Consider the following 23,238-nt stretch of genomic DNA (forward strand, 5'->3'; position numbering starts at 1 on the left):
TGCGGTTGCTGCTGATAGCTTCATAGTGCTTTACTTTAACCCCTTAAGCAACCATGTAGGACCCACATTTTTCTTTAAAATAAAACTTAGCTTGTCAACATTATCCAGTTTCTTCAATGTTGCTGATGAGATGCATTAATTAATATTTTTGATCTTCACTTTTCACCTCAACTCCTTGATATTTTGAAATATGATTTCTACCTGTGCCAATATGTTAAATATATTTTTCATTGCTATGATATATTAAAATACAATTATATTCTAGTCTATCCTTGAATTTATTTTATATCTGTTATTTTCTCAGAATCATGCTTGCTTATAAACTTATGGTAGGAATGCCCAAGAAATTATGCTATTGTCTTTGCAATAAGTTATCTCAGGAGGCATAGAATGTCAGTTTATCCAATCACTGTGGCAATGGTAACCTAAATCTCTTGAGTAAGATATTGCTAAATTCTATTTTTGTTTGTAAATTTACTCTTATTCCACTTGCAATTTATGAGTAACATGTAGGAAGACAATTTGAAACTATTTACTCCATTTTTCACAAAACATCTATTAGTTTTAGCATATGTTGATTATTTTATAGGCAACTATTCCCTTTTTATATCAGAATAAATGCATGTGTATTCTTTATAGTTAATGGCTTATAACCTGTAAAAATTGTCATCTGCTCGGATGATTAAATTACCCAAGTTTGGGAATGGAAAGCTCTTTCAGTTTGGTTCCTATCTTACTCATGTGTGTTTTGTTTTTTTTTTTTACCACTCTTGATATAAGTATTTCTGTCCCAACCAGATATAATGGGGCTTCCCAGGCCGATGTTTGAAATAAACCATTTTTTCCCAGAAAATCTCATCCCATTCATTTTTTTTTATATTAAAATGTTTTATTTATTTTGGCATAGAAGAACTAGGATGTAGGTCAGAGGTGCTGAGGGTGGGGGTGAGAGGATTTTCCAGAGACAGAGTGGGGAGCAGAACAAGTAGATCTACTGAAATACATTGCTGAAGGGAGAGTGGGAGAGACAGGAGGGTCTGCTACAACCATATGTGGGTCACCTGCTTGGCTGAGGATCATCACAGGCCTTAGTGGTGGTAGTGCTGAGACTTAACCCTTAGGCCACCAGGGAAGCCCGAAATATGATTCCTTTTAATAGAGTAGTGGATTTAGAAACCAAGGTATGGACTTTTGGTGAGCTTCCATCTCAATGAGTTAGGAAATATGGATATAAATATGTTGATATTTTTGCATCATTATCACTTTCTATCAAAAACCTTGACTTAATACTGTTAGTACAATTCTAATCTAAGTTCACACAGTTCAGTTTTCTTTTCCCTTTTTCCATGTTGTAAATTTTCTAAATTTGCAAAAATCTACTTCACATTAGATGCTTTTCATTTTTTTCTCAAATATATAATCACTAATTGTTCTTAAACTATTAAGCAGCAATTAAAAAGAAGTCTACTAATCAGAGCTGACCATTTGTTCAATTATTTTTTGTCTTTAGTCTGAGAGATTATAGTCAAATGCAGCATTCCAAAACTAAGTCATGCCTCCTTTTCTTCAGAGAGGTCACCATATTTGTTCAAAACACATCTATGTTTCAGATTCATTTGAATTTAATTAGTGTCAGGAATGTTTTTCTTTCCTACCCTATTGATCTAATCTTATATTTTAATATATGCAAAACATCATCAACTTGGTTTGCTAAGTCAAAATTATATGAAGCTGCAGATATAATCAATGTTCTTTCCTCTACCACAAACATTTTCACTCCATTGATATGTAAATGTGAAAAGTAATAGATCAGATTAATGTATACTTTATTTTAGTTTATTTAACTGAAAATAAGTTTACTATGCATATGTATATATGCTTACATACATACATATGTATGTATGTATGTATGTGTGTGTGTGTGTGTGTGTGTGTATTTACCATATTCTCTTGGATAAAATAGCGTACTTTTTAACTTACCTTTTTGCCTTTTAGACTTAGCAATATAAACTGGAAATCATTCAATTAAGACGAGTGAGACAGAGCTTATTCAATCTCTCACAAGTGACTATTGAAGATACCAATATTTTGTTATGACAGAGAGATAACATTTATATGTCAATTCTATACCTATGGTAAGATTTGTATGAGAGCATGCACTTCCCCAAAAATCATCCTACAGAAGGAATAACATGTTTTAAGCTTGACTGTTTGAACTATTTTCTATCATTTGAATTAGAAGGAAGATTTTCAGGCTACTTAATTAACCCCCAAATTTTATGTTGAACAGAGCGATTAACAAATTACAATTTGTCTTCATTAAAATTATAGCTACATACCCTTTTAGTAGCTCATAAACTCAGCAAAATAAGAAATGAAGAGATCATTTGTATTTTACCCAACATCTAACACATATTTGGTTCTCAAAATGTATTTTCTTAACTAGAGTATTTTAAAAAGTTTGATGGACAATGGACTCCTACGATAAAATATGTGTGTGTACATATGCATACACACAGACACACAGATATAATATACACAATGTGTATATCATACATATATATATATATACATATACACATTCACATATATACATATGTTTACTCTCCACAAACATAATAAACATATATGTAATACATGTACATAAACACACATTTTCCCCCTCTACTCTGTTATTCTTCTATATATATTCTTCCTAGATTGCACATGGCATTCTTTTATTTATTTATTTATTTATTTTTTGAAAAGCAAACTGAAACTGAAAGCTAAATAAGGGGTTACTTGGTCAAGGGCATTACAAGAAACATTAGAATTTATTAGGCCACCTGATGAGATATTTGTATTGGAAAATGATTCCTTGATGAGTTTGAAATACAGTATGTCTTTTTTTGGGGGCTCTCCATTTCCTGCTGCCATTTCTTACATCAAACTCCTAACATAGGAGAGTTTCTTGGGGAATTTAAACTGACAGCTCCTTACTGATTAGAAGCCTTAGGACAGGGTATCTCTGAAATAAGATCAATGTCATAGTGCTTTTGCCCACAGCAGCCACAGGAGGAAGAAAAAAATAAAATAAAATCAACAAACAGTTTGCAACATTCTTTATTAGAAAATATAAGAGTCAGAAGCATGGGGAATGAAATAGGAATGGTTTCACATTGTAACTTTATAAAAACTTTCAGTAATGCCGAAGGGATTACTGAAACTTCCTCCTTCTGAATAGTACAATATCCAAATTAGATGTATCACAACCATACATCCCAAATATTCAGAAGCATCTAGAGTAAAAGCTAGATATGTTAAAAGATGAGCAGTTTTTCATTTTCTGTTTAAATAAGAGCAAGATACAGAGATTTCTTACATGTTTCCTATCCCCACACAGATGCATAGCCTTCGCCATTATTAACATCTCCCTCTGAGTGGTACATTTTTAAAATTGATCAACAGATATGGACATGACATAATTCCTTAAAGTTTACATTAGGGCTCTTTCTTGCCATTGTGCATTTTATAGGCTAGGGCAAATGTACAATGACACATATCCATCATTATAATATCTCACAGAGTACTTTCACCGCTCTGAAAATCCTCGGTGCCCTGCATATTTATCTTCCCCTTTCTCACTGGAAACCATCCATCTTTATACTGTGCCATTGCCTTGCCTTCTCTGGAATGGCATGTCATTGGAATCGTCCAGTATGTAGCTTTTTCAGATTCACTTCTTTCCATCACTAATACACAGTCAAGACCCCCCACGCCTCCCCCACCTATGTTTCATGGTCTGACAGTTCATTTGTTGAATGCTGAGTAAATATTCCTTTGTCTGGCTGTGCTATACTATATCTATTTACTACTGAAGAGCATCTTGGTTACTTCCAAGTTTGCATAATTATGAATAAAGCTTCTATAAGCATTCCTGTGCAGGTTTGTGTCGATGCATTTTCAAATCCTGGGAGTAAGTAGCAAGGAACAAACTTGCCAGATACAGGGTAAGAGGATATTTTCTTCTTGTGTGAGTTTGGGTGGATTGAGTCTCTCAAGATAATATTCCACTGATTTTTCAAATTTTTAAGCACAGAGTTCATAGTATTCTCTAATTACCTTTTAATAGTCATGATTTCTGTAGTGATACCCCTTTTATAATGTCTGAAATTAGTAATTTGTGTTCCTCTTTTTTTTTTTTTCTTTTTCAGTCTGGTTAGTGTATTGTTGCCTGCATTGGTTTTTTCAATCAACCATTTTACTGCTTTGTTGATTTCCTGATCTTAATTGCATTGATTTGTACTCTAATTTTATTTTTTCACTTACATTGAATTTAATTTGCTTTAATTTTTTGAGTTTCCTAAGTTGGAAATTAGATTATTGATTTTAGGTCTTTCTTCTTTGGTATTGTGTTGCATTTAATGCTATAAATGTAAGTAGATTATTTAGATTGTTTTTCTATAGCAGGATTCACACCTGGTTTAGCAAAGTCAAAGGAGAACTGTTTTATAAGTTTTGTCTATATGATAAAAGGGCCAGTAAAATTTTCATATATCTAGGGAAAGTACCTGAGTAAAAGAGGTGGCCCATTTCTGGTCATCGTTTTTTGATATTTTGCAGGCCTTTCTCTGTCCATACTTAAAGTCCTCACACAGGAAGACAGGCTCTATGCAGGTTGATCAGTGATTTCTTAAGTTTTTTTCTGTTTCTATTCCTAAACTTAGCACTGTTCTGGTAACCGTAAACATCTCAGGCTTATGAGTAAGGATATGTGACACAATGCAAAAATGACTTAGTATGATGAGCTCTTTTATGTGATCTTAATGTTAAAAGATCTTTATTCATGAATTTTACCCTTCTGAAAGAAAGAAGAAACTAAATGCTAATGAAACTCCAAATACAACTTAATGCTATAACACTGAATAACCAAGAGTCCAGACTCAGATACTATGCTGTCTCCTCCTGAAAGCTTTTTTGACTTCTCTAAAGAATGAAATATTTGATTCCTTATTCTACAAATCTATATTATCTTTTTCTATATAACTTAAAAGCATAGAACTTGTTGTTCAGAAGTCCATGCATATCAAATGTGTAAAGATGTGTATGGGGAGGAAAAATCAAAAGAGAATCAAGGCATGAGGACATGACTATAGCTAGGATTTTTAAAAGTATGTCCCACTATATTGTCAATATTTACATATTTTTTACCTTCTCTATTTTATGAGATTATTTTCTGTGTTCTGAGGGCTGATCTCCAAACTTCACCCATTACAAAAATTTAAAACACCTGTTTTATGAGTGACTAGATGAATGACAAGTAAACAGTGCTGATTCTGAGAATAACACTTTGCCCTCATGAGTGACAGCAATTCTTAATCTGCTTTCCACCCATCTTGACTCCTGTCACTCCAGAAGAAAGTAGAGTACATATCAATGTGTGTGGCTGTGTGTGCACGTGGGGTTCAAAATACTTTTTGTGTTTAATGTGATTTTTGTTTGTTTGTTTTTAAGCGAAGGTTAAGGTTGGTATAGAAAGAGTCTAAAAATAAAGGAGTTCAAAAAGGGAAAGAGAAGATTTGTAGCCCACAGACCACAGATTGGTTTGGGTACAGAGTGTGAGTTGGACAGAGCATCCTGCCAGAACCATGGGAGAGGGACACCTCAATAATGTCATGGAATTCCAATGAAATAATTTCAAAGTATTTTAACAGTATATCTGTGCACAATCTTATGGCTTTGATAAATGTGTACATCTTTGAAGCCATCACCACCTTTTAGACTATTTTTTAGATTCTTCATCCCTGCTCCCATCACTAGGGTGTCACTATTTGTTTTCTTTTAGCAAAGGTTGTTTTGCATTTTCCAGAATCTTAAATAAATGTAATCATAGTGTTTGTACACCATGTTTGTCAAATACATTTCACTCTATACATGTAAAAAACATAAGTAATCAATTTAGGAGTAATAATGATGATGATAAGTGTCTTAACTGGACACTTTATATACATTCTCATTTATTTAATTCCATCATTTAATTTCAATGCTTAGCTAAGCCAAGTTGCTAAAAGTGACGTTAAGAGAGTTCTTGTGAAAATGAATTTGTTTCTGACAAGGGTGATCTCTCCATTTAAAGAGGTTAACATTTTTACTCAGAGACACAGAGCATTATTCTTATACAATTAAAAAGACATGATTTAGGCCCTCCCTGGTGGCGCAGCGGGTTAAAGCACAGTACTGAGAAGCTAAAGCCACTTCCGCATGAGTTCGATTCCCGCCTGCCCCAGAGGAGACCACATGGTGAGGCAGACCTCTCCTGACCCGCCCGCTGCTCCCCTCAGCAGTGTATTTCAGTCACTCTGCCTGTTCTGCTCCCCACTCTGTCTCTAGTGAAGCCTCTCGCCACCCCTGCACCTCTGGCCTGTACCCCTCAGTTCTGTATGCATAAATAAATAAATCTTAAAAAAAAAAGACATGATTTAAAAAAATAATTTATAATCCATTCGCTTATTTAGAGGACACATATGCTTCCCTTATTTTCAAGAAAGTCTTACTTTCACAAATGGAAAATGTCCATTTGGAACTTAAACTTCTAATATGAAGTATCTATGTTAGAAGTTTTTCTTTAATGAAATGGCTTTATACTCTGAAAACTCTTAGAACCCCCCTCTGTTGCACATGCTGATTTCACATCCAACTTAAACAATAGTATAAGGGAAAGAGATGGAGCTTTCTCATATAATGCACTAATTGAAAGGAAGATTTAAAAAAGAAGAAGAAGAAGAAGAACTTTACAGGAGCTGATGAAATTTTTAGAAAGTGATATTTTTAATAAAAGGAAGTCATAACTATTTCACAGGATCTTATAAGGAAACAGTGGTGCTAATATAATCCTATTTCAATGAAAGAGGAGTGATTTTGACAATTTTTATTACATAATTACTTTATTTTCAGAATAATAGTCAAAAAACAAAAACTAATCTATACATGAGAACTATCAAAAATGTATATAAACCACACAATATTTTTTCTGATAATTTTAATGTCAGTCAGTATGCTGTCAGCCAGCAATATGTTTCTTTATGTATATAAGCAAATACTGTGCTAGGTGCTATAGGTGATAAAATGATCTTTTAGACAGTTTGTCCTTCAAGGAGATTAATATTCATTGATGAATAAAACAATAATATGATACAATAGGAATGGTGGTGAGGCACAGTTTGCAAAGACACAGGAAACAAAGAAACCAGAAGAACGTCCTTGGAGACCAGGTGCCCTGAGCTCCTGCGGTAGAGACCTAGCGATCAGCTATGAGAAGGATTAGACAGGAAGATGGTAGAGCGGTGCAAGAGAAGCTTCCCGACTAAAGGGACAGAAATCACTAAAATGGACAAAGCATAAGTAAAAATCAAAATCATCATGTAGTTATAGATCAGAGACATTCTGTAGGGGAAAAGAAGGGAGAAGGACCAGGACAAGTGTGGAAAGAGCACATGGGACCATGGTGATTGTGCACAGGTGAACTGGTGGTGGGAATTTCATGGGAAAACCATACATAGTGCATAAATGAAAGATGCTGTAATTAATATATTAAAATATTTAAAAATTTTAAAAAATAAACATTGTAAAACTTTATCATAATATCTGTGATGAGAAGGAAACCATTAAAAGAAAAGTAAAGATTGAATGTCACTGAACTAAATCCAACACACTGGGTGTGGTCAACTAGATTATTAACCTCTGAATATCATATAGAAAGCCCAGGCATATTGTTTTCTGCTCAAGATGCCAGTGATCCAGGGGCAGATGGAGCAGCTTTTGTTGTCCGATAACTTGAGTTTCAGAATGGAAACACAAGGCCACATGACTAACAGGTCTGTTAACTAGAATATTTTCTAAGTTGTCATTTTTAAGTACTTTTCAGTAAACCAGACAGCTACTGGATACTGATCTTAATTAATTAATCAATTAATTATTACACTTTTATTAATACTCACAATTATTAGTTTATTAGTATTACCAACACACAAATGTTCAGTATTCCTCTTGGAATTACATAAAACAAATGCAAGTGGAAATAATTCAAGATAAAATTACATAGCAAAACAGTAATTTATCACAAAAGGGTAAAAATTTATAAAACTACTATTTAAAAACACTGCCACTTAATAGAAAAACAATCTCAAAACACACACACAAAAAAGTTAAAGTTCCCCCTAAATGGAAGCTGATAAACAAATGACCTTGATGGATGAAACTGTTAAAAATCAGCTAAACTGTATAATTCATATAAAGTTTAAGTGTGTTCTTCCTTATGTCTATTATATAACTGTATTATAAGAAAATGGAGCTGATTTAAAATGTGGGATTCACAATGTGAAAAACTGTTCCAATTAATAAAGGTTACTTTTAATGGAGACTTGACTTTGCTAAGCCATCCATACTTAGATAAATACAAGACACAATCAGTAGATATGAAACTTTTTGGGGCCTAACCTCAACAACAAATTGGGCTAGGGGTTCAGGCTCTGTGCTATCATCCCTAAGGCCTGAGTTCCATTCCCTCCCAGGGAAATAATTCACATATGGCATAGCAGAGCCCACCTTGTCTCACCTGGGGCTCCCCTCAGCAGTGTATTTCAATTCATCTGCCTGGTCTGCCCCCACCCTGTTAGGATGCAGCCACTGCAGCTTCAGCGTGAGTTCAACCCCTAGCCCAGAGGTGACCCACATGGCTATGCAGACCTCTCCTGTCTCGCCCACTGCTCCCCTTAGCAGTGTACCTCGTTTATCTGCCTGTTCTGTTCCCCACTCTGTCTCTGGGGAATCATCTCACTGCCCCTGCACTCTGACCTGTACCCCAGTTCTATATGCACAAATAAATACTTGTATCATTTTTAAAAAATGATACAGCTGCCTTGGATTTTAAGTTCATTCTTTGGTGATACAGTCTCAGGTCTTCAACATGGGAACTGCAAGTGTAACTATCCTTACAAATTGAATTCATGCCACACAACTGTGGGGCAAAACCAGCTCTTTCCTGCTTTCCAAGTGCAGGCTGTGCCAGCTTTCTCAGTGGCTCCATCTCCCACAGTCAGTGCAGCTGGAGGGCTGGCCTGCACCTGTGGTGGAAGGCAGCTGGTACCAGCATTGGTATTTTTCACCCTGATGCTCCAGCAGCCAGTATCCTGCTTTGAAAGCAGCAACATGACACAAGTGACCGCCAACTCACTGCCTGTGGGCAGCCCCTCCCATGGTACATGCAGAGTTTGAGCTCCAGGGTCCTGAAGCCTCAGTTGGCCAGTGCAGGAGTTTCTTGCCAGCCCTCCAGTGGTGCTGCACAGAAGTATCTGGCTGCTTAGTAGCAGAAGGCTGCATGGAAGCCCAGCCAGTGCTATCAAGTCCCACCCTAGCAGATCAGTGTTGAGTTCCAGAACTCCCTACACTGGGGCTCCAGAAGCATCCGCTAGAGCCAGGAATATCCAGGGGTCTCTTGGTTTCACACATTCTAAGGGAACCTGCTCTGTTCTCATCACTTCCCTTTAAAATAAGCAATAGAAATTTCATCCCTTACTAAGGGGAGAGTCCACTGTATCGGCACTTCTTAGAGCTTATCACAATGCAATAACAATTGACAAGACTGCTGTGTGAAAGCAACAGCTGATAGTATAGGAAAAGGAAATGGACCAGAGGGAGGTGGGGGACTGGGTCTTCATTCTCTGCCCTAGCAGAGAATAAATTTAACTTTGTTTTTTGGCCTTCCCTGATGGCACAATGGGTAAAGATGCAGCACTGCAGACAAGCCGCAGCTGCTTCAGTGCTCTCCCCAGCCCTGGAGATGACACACATGGCACAGCATACCTCTCCTGACCTGCCCGCTGCTTCCCTCAGCAGCGTACTTTGTCAATATGCCGGTTCTAATCTCACTCTGTCTCTGGTGAATCTTCTCACCAACCCTGTACCTCTGTCCTGCACCCCAGTTCTGTATGTATAAATAAATAAATATTTAAAAAAAGAATACCCTTGTTTTCATGCAGAGTAGGGTTTGAGTTCCAGAACTCCTTACATTGGGGCTCCTGTGCCTGGTCCCAGAGCCACTACTTGCAGGCATCTCAACCAGTAGCAGAAGGCAGCAGGTGGCGGATATTTTACCATTCATTGCCCTTGGCCCCATTGGCGCACAGGCTGCTGGGAGTGATGTCAGGAGACAGAGGTTCCCCTGCCCTGCCACCAGCATGTGATGATACGGATTCTCATGACTTGTCTCCAGTCCTGCCACGTGATGACAGAATCAATGTCTTTCTATAGCTGTCAACCTAGAGTGTTCTTAAGCTATAGTTTGATTTTAGTTGTGATTAATTTCTAATCGGTCCTCTTTGAGCCAAAATTCAGAAATTACCAGCAACAATTAATTAAAAACCTAAAATAAACCTTCTATGCTGATTATTTCTTGACAAAAGCTGTGTTAGAAACTCATTAGTTGCATATTTTCTCAAAGAAGTAACAGTTTTACACTTCCTTCTCTATTTTTCCTGTGATATTTTTATTTCCTTTTCCTGATATTTCAGTGAATAATTTATTCCTGGACATTAGTTTACCTCAGTTGCATGAGAACAAACATGTTGGTACCAAATTATGAGCTATTTCAGTCAAAAGGAAAATTGAGATCCATCTTTTTATATTGACACAAGTACTTTTTTGAATATGAGGGGTCGGTTGGACCACTTTTCTCAAAACTTCTATCTTACTTTTTTTTTTTCATGTAATATCATGATTATAAATGACAAATATCCTTTACAGTCTTTCTTTTATAATGTTTTCAGAAATTGCTATTATGTATCAATGAAATGAAGAACTTACATTTTTAGGTTCTTTAATTTGAAAAGCAAGGGATTGCTATAGTTTGATTTTAGAACAAAACCTGTAAGATGGGATACCCATATGGAGATCTGTGGATAATGGCTAGGTGTCATTATTTCAGTCACACACAGAAAGAGGAGGCTATTTTGTTTTATTATCGCATTTTTCTTGTTTGTTTTCTTATGTTTTGTTTTGGCTCCACTCAACTCCTGAATTATATGTGACCCCTGATGTACTTTTGTGTCCTTTTGCATCCTTTACTAATGCTGAGCTCCTGTCTTCATCTCAGATCCATCCCTTTAATAAACAGTCCACCTTCTCATGTTTTTAAACTTCCCAGAAACACTGTTCTTTATATGGATATTTTTTTCAATTTATTTCCAATGACTCATGGCAGCCCCCAAACAAAACAGCAAGTGTTTTGTTCCTGTGCTATATCTCAGGTTTGATGATGGGACCCTACGAAGGAAAAGATGTGAAGTCTTCCCTGGAGGGAGGAGACACACATTAGAGCAGTCGGGAGCCAAGCAGAGGTGTTCACCATGGAGAGCTGTGTAGAGCTCCGTAGAGAAATTTGGGTGAAGAACAGAGGCTTCATTTCTTGGGATTGTAGGGAGACAGGAGGAAACATGTGCTTGGCAGAAAATAGAGGCAATCACAAGATCCTAAGAAAAGGATGCAGTGCAATCAATTAGAGAATAAGAGACAGTTTGAGAAATGTAAATAACCAAAGAAGACAACTGACATAGCACACAAAAATAATTCTTGAACTCTGATAAATATAATGGTTCCCAGAGGGCATGGGGGAGGGGAGCAAATGGGAGAGGGAAGCTGACAGGAGTAGGCATTGAAGAGTTGCTGGGTGGTGAGTGAAGTATGTACAAATGTTTTCTCCCAAAGTTGTATAAATATATAAATGACTGACATAAAAAAATGTACAAAGAAAACCAAAATTATGTTTTCAGGCATAAAAAGCAAATGTTGGTATTATCTAAAAACTCCCTCAAAGGAAATAATCAGGAAAAAAAAAAAGAATATAAAGATACAATGCTTCCTGGAGTCTCAAATCTTAATAAATTTAACCAGGTAGACATTTGAAGTAGACTATAGAATGGGAAAAGGTTTCAAAAGGCAAGACCTTAGCATAATTGGTATTTTTTTTATTTGTTTTGAATAGTTGGTGTGCCTGTGAAAGACAGTAGGTGAATCAGCAAGCCAGTGATAACTCAGATGGTACAGGGAAATGCTAATTCTGCTTCTGGGTAAGTGACTCTCCTCTTAGGCAAACACATGCTCCCCTATCCTGGGAAGATTCAGAGACAGAGAATATCCCTGTGAGAAAGTTACAGATGGTACAGAGAGACAGATGACGTAGTAGGGGTGAAAAGATATGGGGGCAAAGAGACCGCAAACTGACTTTGTGGAACAGACACATCAGAAGCAGATTCAGTGAAATTGTTAAGGGGAAGGATGTCCTAAAGGAAATCTGCAGTCTTATGGACTCCACTCCCTACTCCAGCTTTCTGGACCCTACCCCCTACTCCAGTGATTGGAAACTACAACTCCCAGAAGTACCAGAGAGAGAACTGCGAGGACCCAAGGGTGGAGCTAGCAGGAATTCTGGGACATTTGGGGGATAAATAGGGCGCAATTGCATCTCTAGCTCTCTTGCTCGGAAACAGCTCTCCGGAACACGTGACTCGGTGTGTTTTTAGTCAGCCAAGCAGGTAAGGTATTCTAGTTACTTTGTATCCCGCTCTCTTTCCCTGGGTTGTTTCCTATTCCTTTCTCCTTTTGTAAATAAACCCTTTTATTGACCCTTTTGTGTGTACCTTTAGTATAACTGATATTGAGCACGTGGGTGAGGTCCCACAGACGAGTGGACTGGGCCTATAACAAGGCAGGTTTTTTTTTTTTTTTTTTAAATATTTCTTTACTTATGCATACAGAACTGGGGTACAGGCCAGAGGTGCAGGGGCGGTGAGAGGGTTCACTAGAGACAGAGTGGGGAGCAGAACAGGCTGACTGACAAAGTACACTGCTGAGGGGAGCAGTGGGTGGGTCAGGAGCAGTCTGCTGAGCTATGTGCTCACATCTGGGATGGGAATCAAACTCATGCTGAAGCAGCTTTAGCTTCTATAGTGCTAACATGTTGTGCCACCAGGGAGGATCCTCTCTTCATTTTTACTCAGTGACCTACATGAGCTTTCAGTTGGGCCCAATTTTTATATCTAGCTGCATATGAATACTAAAAGGGAAGCCATGACACATCAGAGAATGTGAACAAGTGCTCCTTGTTCCTCTGATCTGTGAAGACCTTTCTCCCAGCCCTGTGTCCATACTCCATTCTCTCTAGCTCCAATTTGATGTTTTTGAGATCTGTTCATTTTATAATCCCTACTGTCTAGCACAAAGCTGGTATACAGAAGTTGTTAGAAGCTGTAGGAAAGAATTAAAAGGACAATAGGGTTTCAGAAACTGACTGAGAAAGCAATCTTGTCTTGCAGGGGCTTCACTCGCAATATAATAAACACAATGGGAATGGACTAGAAGGCAGCCATGAGGCAAACATATGGATGAGCGACAATGAGCTGAAAAAGCAAACTGAATTTGTAAACTGGAGTCAAAGGGGATAATCATTTAGCAGCTGGAGTAAAACACGTGAGGGCAGAGATGGAGGAACAATTTCCATAGAAAGAGAATGAGAAGTCTCCATTAGAGAGCTAAAAGGTAACAGGGTGGTCCCCAGGAAAAGGGGAGGTTCCCGGTTCCCTACCCCACCCAAAAGGTGGTGGAGCTGAGCAGAGAGGAGGAGAATATGGAGAGGAGACTGAAGAGGAAGGGAGCAGGATAGAGAGCCAGAAGGAGACCTGAAGGAGGCACAGGATGCAGATAGACATGTGAAGAAGTGGCTCTTGTTTCTTGGCCCTAGAATGGCTGAAACAGACGTGGGTGAGAGACCTGTGGGGAGGTTGACTATAGCAGTGTTTATATTCATGTCGATGTTCCTCTTTTCTTCCCAGACTTGTTTGGTTATTTCTGACCCTTTTCTATCGGTTCCCGCCAAAAGGTGCTTTAGACTCTTGTGTTGGGCTTTCTGGTCTTGCTTTGAGCCAATCCCTGTTGGATGGACTTTACCCACGAGGTGATGGGTGACTTAAGGTGTTTGACTTAGAAACTATATTCTTTGTCTTTTCTGTATTGCACACTACTTATATAAAAGTTCTTTCCCATTAAATGTCTTATATGTTTTGCCTTGATGAAGCAGATGACAGAGCCTATTTAGAGAGAGAAGTTTTGTGGGTTCAGAGGTGCCCCTCTCACTGTCCTGTAACAAACATAGACATAACAGAGGGTAGGGCTCCTTGCAAGGATAGAGGGTAGAAACAAGTGGAGATGCAGAGGTGGAAACTACACCCTGAAATAATCCAACTGAAGGTTTTGTCCTAACTTCTATATAAATTATTCTCTTCATGCTTTACTAACAAGAGCTCTTGACTTCTCAGTCCTGTCTGGAATGTCCTCAGACATTATTGGGCCTTTGTCCTTTGGTATAAGCCAAGTTGTATAGAGACAGAATATGTGAGTGCTTTCTCTAGCCACTATATGTATAAAGGGGCCTTTATAATATGAATTAATAAATCCAATGATCAATTTTAAAAAGATAATTGTCATGCACAACCACTAAATTTGCTGACAAAATATGAGAAGCTTTTTTTAAAAAAAGTCACATCATAAACTCCATGCTTTTTAAAATGCTTACATTTCAAGAGTTATAAATCAAGTTGCTTGAAACATGTTTTATGTCCCAACCCTTTTTTGTGGGTTGCCCTGATTTTTATACAAAATAAAATAGAATGCATCATCAAACTCTCAAAAGCATCATTAGGTAAAATATAAAAGTCAATTCTATCAGATCCATTACTGAAATGTATATATAGATATCTCTTCACTATCCCCCAATAACCTATATTGTGTAAGGATAGATGTTCTGTATTTGTGTCAAGTCCTTCATTCTGATGCATAAATCATTTAATTTGACATCACTGATAGGGTTGCTGAAAAATAGGAATTTGACTGAAGAAGAACTTACAAGTTTTATAATAAACCAAAGGAAAAAAAAAATATATATATGTATGTATATATGTGTGTGTGTGTGTGTGTGTGTGTGTGTATAGTATAGATTTTAATAGTTCTGGATAGGGAATGGCTAATCATCTACCAAATACTATTGCAATGAAGTGACAAGATCCATTCATCATCAACACCACCAGGAAAAACAGATGAAGCAAAAAAAAAAAAAAAAAAAAAAAAAAAAAAAAAAAACACCTTCCAAGTACTAGACTTTATCCAGACACTATGTTTTTGCCTTTTTGACTATTGAAAGTTCATGCTTCAAGCTAGAGAAAATAAATAAGGTATAACAAGCATAACAAGGACGAGATAAGTACAAATCTTATTTTGAGTGTATAACTAACTAATACATAGAAAACAATCTACATTTCATATTTCTTATTTTTTTTTTTTTTGATTATTAGATGGGCTGCATCGGAACAAGAAAATACTGGATATCTGATGAATGTTTACTACCTTTTTGCTTTCCGCTTCCTTTGAAGGAAGGGAAAGTAAAATAAAGAGTAATCTAGCAAAACTAATTGTACATCTGTTGTTTGTAGATAAAAAAAAAAAAAAAAAGAAAAAAAAAGAAAAAAACAGAATGAGGAGGTGAAGAACCCTGGCAGACAACTAGTCAGGGTGATAAAAATAAATGTGGCCATGTGGCCCTCCTTGGTGGCTTAATAGGTTAAAAAGCAGTGATACAAGTTTGCACAGCTTCTTCAGTGCAAGTTTGATCCCTGGCTTAGAGGTGACCCACATGGCCATGGCTTGGCAGACCTCTCCTGTCTCGCCTGCTGCTCCCCTCAGCAGTGTACTTTATCGATCTGCCTGTTCTCCAAAATCTGTCTTGTGAATCCTCTCACCACTTCTGCACCTCTGGTCTGCACCCCAGTTTTATGTACTTAATAAATCAATATATCTTTAAAAAAGAAAGGAAAATACCTTTTCAGATGTGACCAAACTTTCTCAATCCTAATTAACTACTCATTATATCATCTTCACCATTATAATAGAAATCATCAGCAGAAGAATAGCTACGTTTTATTTTACTTTTGATTTTTTATATTCTAGACTCTCTCCCAATTTCTATATGGATACTTTTGTTTAATCTTCCCAATCATAATCTCAGGAGAGGGACAAAAAAGTATGCTTGTAAAATCTTGCATTCCAGGCGATTGCTATAATATTAACTTAGAGAGGTGTTACTTCCCTATACTATATCTTCACATCTGCTAGGATAATCTTATTTTTCCTCCTGTGTGAGCTTTTAAAAATGTAAGGCTGAAAATGATTGTCTTGCTGGAGGCTCTCAAAGACTCCACAAAATACTGGCATAACTTATTGAGTTCTATCCTCAGCTACTGGGGTTGTAAGGATTAATGGAGGACATTTGTATGTAAAGGACCATGATTGTTTAGAATTCTGAGAGTCTAAGGTTTGTCTTCCAAAGGCCAGTTTATCTCTCTAACATCAGGCATCCTCCTCCTCAACATGGGAACGTGTACATACATACAAACTATACTGTTTGCAGTATGACGTGTGTTCTCAGGCTTCATAGAGTACCCATTGTTTCTCTGTTTGCTTCAAATATGTCCTCACCCCACACCCCCTTGCTCTTTAACCTACGGTTGGCTGCCAAATATTTCAAACTCCTCTAGAAGCTCTCTTTTTCCACAGCATTGGGTAGACTTTTCAGTTTGTGTGCCTGGAAAGATATGGATTAGATGATCCAAGAAGAAAGGAGAATGGAAGGGTACATACAGGAGTTAAGGCATTAATGTAGTGTGTGTGCGTGTGTTTTGTGAGTATGAGAGAGACAGAGACAGAGACAAAGAGACTGGTACAGGCACTGATTAATGACGTTAGGGTATTTTGTCGGAAGCGTGACCTGGCAGAGGATTGGTTTCTCCATCCATTTAACAATAGACACAATTCACTGGTAATCAACAGTTACTTTTTTCAGACTATTGGTGTCTATTTGAGGGCCCAAGTAATGCAGTTTCACAATAGCTTGGTGGTATTGTTGTTTTCCAGGGAAAATGTTCAGTTCTCCTTCTAAAACAGAATGCAAGGGTCTGCCTATTAATGTTGCTCCTTTCAAAATTAATCCTGGGGTAATGACCAACCAACACAGAGAATGTAGAGTCACAATATTATAGACATTAATTTTTGTAATAACCAAATCAACACCCTCTTTTTTTTCCAGATTAATATTCAGGCCCATGATACAAATGGTTGCTGGAAACAATGTCACCAACCTGTTTTTGAATAACAGTCTTTCCAAAAAGATATCCTTAATGAAGAAGAAAAAATGAAAACACTGCATTTGATCATAGGTTACCGATATTAGAATAAAAACAAGTGTTACTAAATTATAGTGCTCTAGAGTGGTCAAGAGAGGTAAAGCAATGTTTTGCAACATCCCAGGCTGGAAAGGTTCACTGTTGGCTCAGACAGTTTAAAAGAGAGACTTGGGGCCCTCCCTGGTGAACAGCAGGTTGGAACTCTGCACTGATAAGCTAAGCCTAGCTGTGGCAGCTTCTGTGAGACTTTGATCCCCACCCTAGAGGTGACCCACATGGCTCAGCAGACCTCCCCTGTCTCTGCCACTGCTCCCCTCAGCAGTATACTTTGCCAATCTACCTGTTCTGCTCCCTACTCTATTTCTGCTGTATCCTATCACTGCCCCTGAACCTCTGGCTGTACCCCATTTCTGTATGCACAAATAAATCTTAAAAAAGAGAGAGAGAGAAAAACTTGGAGTCCTTGGCATCATCCCCACAGGTGAGAGGAAATAAGCCAGCAGGGAGACAGTCACTTGGCCCCCTGCATATCTCTAGCCAATCTTTCCTCTGGGCTTTTTCCTAAGTTACTATTCATCTTCTCATTTCTCCGCTTCCTTCAACCCTGTGTGATGCCACCCTTACAGCATCAACCTCTAGGCCCAGGTGTGCCCACTAAGCATGCCCACATCATACTTCAGGTATCCACAATCAGGCAGGTGTAACCAGAGCCTCCTGCTTTATAACAACCAGGGCCCAAGTGATAGCCACAGAGGCCAGCAGTGCAACAACCTAACCATTCCATTCACCCTACAGACAATAAGGGTGGGTTTGACATACTTAGTGTTGCTTAGTCAACATGGTTGCCTCTACCTGTAATTCTAATTATCCTCACACTGTTGATACAGTAATACAGACTTTACTGTCCAATATTAGGAGAGGCTTTCCTTCTTTTCCTCTGTGTACTCCTAAATGTTTTCTCTGGTCAAAGAGATGCCAATTTCTTTCATGTTTTATTGCTAAGCTAACCAATCTATACTATTCCTGTCTAGTAAGGGTGGCTTTATTCCTTAGGATCCTCTGAGAACAAATAAGAATGCAGATCACAAGGTAAATAAAAACTTATAAAGCAAATGGTATGGCTCATATTGTTGAAATGTCTACCAATTAGGTCTCTTGATCTCCCATATAAAGGAAAAAAAGTAGCTGGATATCATGAATCACTACAATTTCCAAAACATAAAAGAAGGGATACTTAGTGTTGGGAGGGAGAGTTGGGGAGTGAGGAAAAGGAGGACTGACAGTGAGTAAGGGGATTCATTTTTAGGGTGGGGAAATGTTCTAAACTTACACTGATTCAGAATTCTGGGGACATTCATGGTTCTAGTGAATTGTTTACCTTTGATGGATGAATTATATAGTACATGAGTTATATTTTAATTAGGGTTATTGTTTTTTTAAGGTGCTTTTTAATTCCATGTGCACAGAAGTTAAAAGTTAGAAACCGCAGCCAACCATATCTCTAAAATTCCCTGCCTTATTTTTCAACAAAGTAATTTTCACTATTAATCACTACATCATATCTTATTTGAGATGCTGCCTCCAACTGCTAATTGACTTCACTTAGCTATTGTTCCTTTGCTGTGAAAAATAATTACAAATATCAGAAATCTCCCTCATCCTCACGTCACCCAAGATCGCAACCAATGAATAGAAGTAATTGTTTTTTAAGAGAAACAGCTGTTTCTAAAAGTCAACTTGCAGTTACTCATTTGCTGGGGGCAGAAAGTCCTACCTGCTTCTATAGGTGAATGTCTCTTTTTAGCTAAATATATAATTTGGAAACAATAATGCCACTTACCACTGTTTCAAAATTATGGATTGATTATAAAATCCAGTAGTTTTAAATGATGTCACTAAATAGTAGTGTTAACATTAATTAAATGTTGCTAAATTCTTTCATTTTTTGTGAATGCTTACCTTATGCCAAGAAATGGTAAGCTTTTGTTTATTAAATGACAGTAAATGCATGGAAGTGATGAAGATAAATAGTTTCATAGAATTTTTCAATATTGTACAGTCATCCACATGTGACTCATGATTACATATGAAAAATGAATATTGTGAAATGGGATTTGTTACTCTACATTTTAATTAAGCATAAGATGAAGGATCACAGAGAAGGGAGTCTGATCATGAATTATGGTCCTTTTATACTATGTGATTTGAGAGGCTGAGTAATCTGCTTATTTTTGTTTTGTTGTCTGACATGTGTCAATGGTGAAGCTCAGCATTAGCCAAGCTGTTTGATCAAGGGCAGATTAATTAAACTCTGAGACATTTTCCAAATATTCAATAAATAAGATAAGGCACAAATCTGCTAGAGCTTTGTGAAGAGTACATAACATAATACTACAGATATAGTACATTTTAAAAATGCTGATTTCATTTGAAGGATACATCTAGGACTGTTCTCTGGATGAAATTTCTTCAGCAGCCCATCGGTTTTCATAAGTCCATCATTAAATTTTATCTTCTTTCAGTAGATGAATTATTTTAAGCATTAAAAATAACTAATATGTGAGGGAGTACACATATTAATATATTTCTCAAGGTTGTGTAAATAGGAACATTAAAGCATATTTTTGTGAAAGGGACTTGGATATAAATGTGGTTAGATAATTCAGAAAACAAACTCATTTTCTAATATATTTATTGATTGATGCATATTTTACATCATTGTTCATTTTTTGTACAGGGTTTGCTATTTTTTGCTCAGGTGTCTTCCCCAAAGAATTCCCACCACCAATTCACCCAGGCATCATCTCCATAGCCCCTGTGCTCTTCCTGCTCTCATTCTGATCCCACTTCCTCCATCTCCTCTGTAGAATGCCTCTGATTTATAGTTGTTTATTTTTTCATTTTTTCCTTGATCCTCTATATTCCTCCTATAAGTGAAGCAAGTGGTATTACTTTTTTTTCTTCAGACTTATTTAACTGAGCATAATCCCTATTAGCTCATCCACATTGCTGCTAATGGCACTAGTTTATCATTTTTGATTGATGAATAGTATTATATTGTGTGTATATATTTGCATACATATATATGCATATACATACATACATACACACTCTCTCTCTCTCACACACACACACACACACACACATACACACACACACCACCTGTTCTTGTACCAGTCATCTATTCATCTATTTTTGGGCATTTGAGTTGATTCCCATCTTACCTTATAAGTAGTGCTGCAATGAACATAGGTGTGTATGTACTCTTTTGTATTAATTATTTTGTGTTATTTTGGTATATCCCTAGAAGTGGAATTGCTGGTTCTTATGGTAGTTCCATTTCTAGTAGACTGAGGAAACTCCACACAGTGACCCATAGTGTTTGGACTAGAAAACTCACTGTTAAATAGCTCTAGGCTATAATAATACATGTGGACACAGAGTTAGGCACAAATCTATTAAACACAACATTATCCATAATATACAGTAGAAGGATACATGAAATGTACAACTATAGGGGCATTAAATAAGTTTTGGTAGATTGTTTAACAGTCATACTCTCTCTAGTTACCTAGCAGTTTGCTCAGCCTAAGGCAAGGAAGGAACAAAGAGTGTGTGCAGGGAGCTATTCCTGGTGTTTACTGGACCAAACAGTTAACCACTCACCAGCAAGTTAGTACCAGGAGGAAAATTCTTGTGGTAGCTGTTTCCAGGAAAATACTCCCTTTACTGAAGAGCTTTGGAAACAGTGAGACGTATACTGTATGCTATGTTATTATGACACAGATTATATATTCATATATGTATGTTTGTTAGGACATTTGTATATATAATATCTTCAGAGAGACAGGGTCCAGATAGGTTATGAAACAGTTTAGGTCACATGTTATCAAAACATCAAGAACTTTTATTTATAAAACACAATTAAAAAAAAAAAGGCCCTCCCTGGTGGTGCAGGGGTTAAAGCACTGCACTGAGAAGCTAAAGCCACTTCCACATGAGTTCGACTCCCGCCTGCCCCGGACGTGACCACATGGCGTGGCAGACCTCTCCTGACCCGCCCGCTGCTCCCCTCAGCAGTGTACTTCATCATCTGCCTGTTCTGCTCCCCACTGTCTCTGGTGAATCCTCTCACCGCCCCTGAGCCTCTGGCTGTACCCCAGTTCTGTATGTACAAATAAATAAATCTTAAAAAAAAAAAAACTTCTTCCCAGGGACTCTATGAGAAAATTGCTCTGATCTTTGAAACAGATGATCAGCCTGAGGCATTATCTTGTACTTGCAGATAGCAGAGAAGCCCTATATGGTGGGTTCTCTGAAGATGTCAATCTGCTCATGCTCAGTACTGATGTGTGATGCTGTTAATGCAACATGAAACTTGCACAATCTTTATTATGCTTAGAACCCTACCATAGACAATTCAATAAAAATACATTTCTTCCTGTTGATTTGTTCTGAAAAATTGATATTTCCTCCATTAGGTCTAATTGTACCTAAATAAAAGGTTATAAATGGTAAGAAGGAAGGGTAGTATCAGTAATTTGAATCTTGATTTTCTCCCCTGGCATTTCCATTTGCATATAAATTTTAAATAATGTGTGGGCAACATTAAACATTAAAACCATCAGAACCTTTCCAGGAATAGATTTCAGAAACTTTGCTTTATGACAGCTATAAATAAACTTCAAATGTTCTGAGTAAATAAATGTCTTTAACGACAACTACATAGTGCTTTGATATTAATTTATTATATAGAATCAATGCCATCATTCATACACTTTTTATATTGAATTGTGCTGAAGGAAGGGTATTTTTTAATATTTGTTTTGCATTATTGTTATACAATTCCTATGAAACTATATATAAATCTATAAATGTAGAAATATCCATATGATGGGCTATTATGCAGCTATTAAAGTATACACAATGAGAGGAAAGAACAGTCTTATGTATAACATAAATTACATTATACAAGATTTTATCATACTTGTGTTGAAAAATTTTACAAGTAAACACACCAAAATAATTTTATGGTTTTGTGATGAAATTCTGTTAATATTTTATACAATAATATTTCTTGATTTCCTATATGTTTTATAATGAATATGTAGCAGTGAAACATATAAATATATGCCAAATACTAATAACTTCCCTTAATCATGTGAGAATTAAGCATAATTTCATATTTGAAAATCTCCATTTGGTGCATTATTCAATGAATGTTGGGACTCAGTAATATTTATTTCCTGAGATCATACTTGAAACCATAGGATAACTTTTGCTCCCAACATATCTCTTACACAGTCATTTATTCTTATACCATAGGAAATATTTCCATTTGGGTTTTAGAGCCTTTTAATTATGAGAAATCCTATGTATCTTTAAATTTTCATTAACCGTGAGAGGAACCCAGGAGAGGAAAGAATCGCTAGCAATTTCTAGTTAATTTGTTGGAATCAAGAGAGAATTCACAATCCACTGAATAAATAGCTCTGGTCAGTTCCCCTTGCCTTCCCTTGGCTTCCAAAAGTCAGGGAGGACTTTCTTGGATAGAGTTTGAGCTCTTTAAAGATTGCTTTCTCAAAAAAAGTATGTCTCAAACCGGACTAAAGATTCCAAATTGTCACCAAGAGAGATCTTTCTTTGGCTTTAGTCATTGCCTCCTGCTAAAATGTAATTACTCCTGTAAAGTTCATCTACTGAACAGATTATAGGTCAGATACATTTGAGACAAATGAACTGTAGCAGATAAAACGGGTCTGAATTATTCTTGGGCCCTGGCCAGAGAGCACACTAGGAAAGACTGAAGGCACGTTTCAGCCCCCTTGGAGTTTCTGCATATGCCAGCATTAGAAAAGGGACTTGTTAACTTCAGAATAATTACTGTAATTATTCAGAACTAGAGGTTCATTTATACGGTCCCTAATCATCTCAACAAGCCTACAGGGCAACTATTGTTATTATTGCTATTATAAGT

Source organism: Condylura cristata, unplaced genomic scaffold, assembly GCF_000260355.1.
Source record: "Condylura cristata isolate star-nosed mole 26May11 unplaced genomic scaffold, ConCri1.0 scaffold00002, whole genome shotgun sequence".
Classification (NCBI taxonomy): Eukaryota; Metazoa; Chordata; class Mammalia; order Eulipotyphla; family Talpidae; genus Condylura; species Condylura cristata.